The sequence below is a fragment of the Neophocaena asiaeorientalis genome, unplaced genomic scaffold (genome assembly GCF_003031525.2).
Source record: "Neophocaena asiaeorientalis asiaeorientalis breed wild unplaced genomic scaffold, Neophocaena_asiaeorientalis_V1.1 scaffold694, whole genome shotgun sequence".
Classification (NCBI taxonomy): Eukaryota; Metazoa; Chordata; class Mammalia; order Artiodactyla; family Phocoenidae; genus Neophocaena; species Neophocaena asiaeorientalis.
The window spans coordinates 198,593-202,681 of record NW_020174226.1 but is presented as its reverse complement, the minus strand read 5'-3'; the positions used below and the strand labels follow the sequence as shown (position 1 = coordinate 202,681).

The 4,089-nt window shown below is 60.5% G+C and overlaps 1 protein-coding gene across 3 annotated transcripts in view; it reads left to right on the top strand.

Annotated features, from left to right (window-relative positions):
* Positions 1–6: 6 nt before the first annotated feature.
* Positions 7–4,089, top strand: part of PPP1R12C (protein phosphatase 1 regulatory subunit 12C) — a 20,325-nt gene continuing 16,242 nt past the window's right edge. For 2 of the 3 annotated variants that reach the window (XM_024755225.1, XM_024755224.1), the window contains exons 1-2: positions 7–78; positions 3,924–4,054. The gene's annotated coding sequence lies outside the window, so the exon portion shown is untranslated. Of the gene's footprint in view, positions 79–3,923; positions 4,055–4,089 lie in introns of those variants that run through there. The other variant, XM_024755223.1, reaches the window with a different exon arrangement.

Sequence of the window (4,089 nt, the reverse complement as noted above, 5' to 3'; positions counted from 1 at the left end):
CTCGACCCTGCTGCCCCGCCGCCCGCCCGCGCAGTGCTGGACTCCACCAACGCCGACGGTATCAGCGCCCTGCACCAGGTTAGCGCTCCCGCACGGGCCCGTCCCGGGGACCTGAATCGCCCTGGGTCTGCGCCACCTCGAGCACCCTCCCTCCCCTGTCCGAAGTCACCGTTGCTAGTCCTGGTCTGCGCCGTTGCTGCTGCTCCGGTCCCTGCCATCCCGTGCTGGCCCTCTTTTCCGCCCACCCACCTCGAGCTCCCTTCTTCCGATCCTGAGACACTTGAACTGACCCTGGTCTTTGCCACCCTGCGCCGCCCTCTCCCTGCACCCGAGCCATTGTTGACGGCCTCAGTCCAGTCCCTCCTAGTCTCGTCACTTCGCGCTGCTCTTTCCCGACCTTGAGCTCTCTTTACTAGTCTCGCCTGTGCCACCTCCACCGGTTCCACCTCTACTTTGTCATCTAATGCTGGACCTCTTTCCTGAGTCGGTGACACTTACAGCTCTACCGGTGCCCACAGTTTCCCCCTTCCAGGCAGGTATCACTTTCCTGGAGCAGCATCCTCGTCTTTCTCGGGCCTGTGCTGCTTCCCCCCTTGGTCTCTGGGCTGGGCCACCTCTTTGGCTCGGCCCAGGGCCTTCCATGCCACTTCTTTCATCCTTGGTCTGTGCCATCTGTTGCTGTCTAAGGATGCTTTTTCCTGAGCCCCTGCCTTCAAGGCTCTGTATTCGTTTTTTGGCCGTGGCTCGCAGCACGTGGGATCTCAGTTCCCTGACCAGGAATCGAACCCATGCCCCCTGCAGTGGAAGCACGGAGTCCTAACCACTGGACCCCCAGGGAATTCCAGCTCTGTATTCTTGAAGGGGATGCTCCCCGGGTCTGGGTCACCTCATGCTGTCTCCCCGCCCCCCCTTCACCCTCATGGCCTCTTCATTCTCCTTCTGCGGGCTGTGCCACCTCTTGTCTCTCACTGTAGGCCTTCTCTCAGGGATGTTTCTCCTTCTCCAGGCACCTCCTCTCTGCCTCTCCTCTTGCCTTGGCCAGACCTGCATCATCACCCTTTTTTTCTGGGAACACTCAAAGCACCCACCTCTATCTGGCTTCGGGACACCTCTCTGTCCTTTGGTCACCTTGCTTTCGCTGCCTGGATCCCCTCCTGTGGATTTGGGCAGATTCTTTCTCCCGCAGCATGTGCCATTTCTCCCAGCCCCCCATCATATCACCTTCCCAAGGGGTCTAGCACCCTGTTTCTCCTCTCTGTCCACCCTGGGGCCCCCATGCCGTTCCAAAACGCTCTGATTGCTGTCTCCAGGGTTGCTCTGAACTGGGGCCCCCCAAATGTCCCACAACTAGAGTTCTCTCTATTTCTGCGTGCTTTTATCACTCCTCACCCCCCTCCAGTGGGACCACCAGGCACAAGCCACAGAAGAGCTCTGTCCCCTCCATCTGTCCCTGAGGCTGTCTGCCTCCTAGTCTCCTCGAATTGGTCCAGTCCCCAGCCCTCTTCTGTGCCGGAACCGCTAGGGTTTGGTTACTTTGGGGCCCAGAGAGGACCCTGGGAAGGAAACCTTGGAAGGGGGCAGAGGAGTGGGGTGGAGGCAGGAAGAGGCCCACTTCTTAGGTTCCCAGGAAGAGGAGAGGCTCAGCAAAGCAGAGTGGTCCTGAGCTCTGATCTCGGTTGCTCGACTTTGTGATCTCGAGTTAGTGTCTTTTCTCTGTGCCTCAGGTTTCTCATCTGTTAATGGGGCCAGTAGTCAGCCCCTCCCTGGCAGGGCTCTGGCAAAGGGGGAAAAACACCCTTCAGGAAGCAGCTGTGGGCATCCAGTTGGAGAGTTGCAGCCCCTGGTCCAAGTACTACCCCTCCCCCCTTTCCCTTTCCCTACCTCCAGGCCTGTGCCCTGCAGAGGCCCTAGTGCTCTCTGGGACATTTTCCTCCATCTAGAGGAGGGTCTCAGAGCTTGGCACACCCAGGAAAGGGGCCTCAGGTTTCATTGTCCCCCTTCCTCCGCCATCGTCCCTGCCCCTGGCTCCCCTCAACCTTCCCGAAGGGGTTGTTGGCCCTGCGTTGCAGGCCAAGCCCCATTCCCCGCCCTCTCCCTTGGCCCAGACCCTGCAGAAGACCACCCCGGCCTGGCCTGTTAGGTGGGATCCCTCTCCCACTCCCGCTACAGGCGAGCACTCGGTAAACGCCCTTGCCAGGACTTTGCAGGAGGCACGAAGGATTAGGGCATCTGAGGTTCAGAGAGGGCAAGTCCCCGCCTAGGGTCACACACAGCCAGCAAGCAGGGGTGCTGGGGTTTGGCTCAGGTCTGGGCGTCTGGTGACCAACTCGTGTTGGTTTGCCCAAGACTGGCCTGGTTTTAGCACTGAAAGTCCCAGGTCCCAGGAAACCCCCAGACAGGCAAACCAGAGCAGTTGCCCACATTATCTGGGTGAGTCCTGCGGCTGTGGTTTCTGTTCTGCACGGAGCAGGTCCCCAGGCGTCAGCTCCCTGCTCTGGTCGGGTCCCTAGGAGTTCTCGAGCCTCAGCCCCAACCTCAGGCTGGTTTGTCAACTGCTAGACGAGGCTGGTATATTCTACCCCCTCCCTAAAATTACCTTGTAATTAGTGGCCAGGGGTCTGGGGTCTGGAATAGGAAAGACTGTGAGCCAGGATTCTTAGTTCTCAACAGGGAGGGGTGGGGGAGTCTGGACCCCTGAGTCTGAGGGAGGGGGGGCTGGGGGCCTAGATTCTTGGATCCCTGGTGCCCAGGCCTCAGGCATCTTTCATATGGATGCCTGTGCCCGGCCAGGTCCTTGAAAGGGAAAGGCCCATCTCTCTCCTTGCCCCCCTCCCCCATCACCATGACAACCAAATGGAAATAAACGGAGCCCAGAGTTCATCCCGTTCCCAGGGCACGTGTGGCCCCCCTTTCACAGCCTGAGTTTCCATGACTTCATGCTCTTGGCCCTTGTAGCTCCCTCCCCCTTCTCCAGATGGATGGTTTTGGAGAGGTGAGGGAGCTGGAGGTTAACCTACCCTGAGGACCTGGGAGTCCAGGTCCACTCCTGTCCCTCAGCCCTTGCTCAGGTCCCAGCGCCCACCCAGTGTCCACACGCGCCCGGGGCTGAATCCCTTCTCTGGCCCCCACTTGGTGTGAGTGCTTGTCTCCTGGAGCTTTGATTCTTCCTCCATCAAACAGGACCCTGACAGCCGTAGGATTGGGGTAGATGCCCGTGCAAGCCCCTTGGTGCAGCGCCCTGTGCCTAGGAGACCCTCGGTGCAGGGGAGCTGCCTCTCCTCGGGCCCCAGGTCCCGGGCACACACTAACTCAGTCATGTCTCCCAGTGGAGGAGGCCTGCCCGGGACCCTCACTCTGTCCCAGGTTTCCAGGGACCTGGTGACTTTACTAGCCCTGCACAGCCTTGGGCCCCAGGGGTCCAGCAGTCTCCCCTCCAGGTACAAGGCAGGGCCATGGTCAGTTCTTGTAGAGTATCTGTTGGATCTGAGGGAGGGGCTGGGGCCCTGGACCCCTGGGTCTGAGGGAGGAGGGGCTGGGCCTCCTCCCTTCGGTTCATCACTGGAAGCCCCGTCCTTCGGTGGTGACTGTGGGTGCGTCTCATCTAACAAGCATCGTTCAGGATTCCTATACCTGGGTGTGAAGCCCCCCTCTCTTCTCTGTCCAGTTCCTCCTCTCGTGGTCTCCAGTAAGCCCCAGATGCCTGGCTGACCTAAGCACTGGGAAGCCGGGGGGTTTTAAACAGCTGGGTGGCTGGAGGGGCCTCCGGGGACAGGGTTGGTGCTTTCCAGAGCCATCTGGGTCTTCTCCTTGATTGTCAGGGCCGCTTGGCCCTGCATCTGCCTAGCGGTCCCTGTCGGGGGTCCTGCTGGCAGGGCATGCAGGGTCTGGACCAGGTGAAGGTGACAGCCTGTCCCGCCCCCCAGGCCTGCATCGACGAGAACCTGGAGGTGGTGCGCTTCCTGGTGGAGCAGGGTGCCACGGTGAACCAGGCAGATAACGAGGGCTGGACACCCCTGCATGTGGCCGCCTCCTGTGGTTACCTGGACATTGCCAGGTGAGGCGGGGAGGGTGGGCGGGGCCTGATGAGAA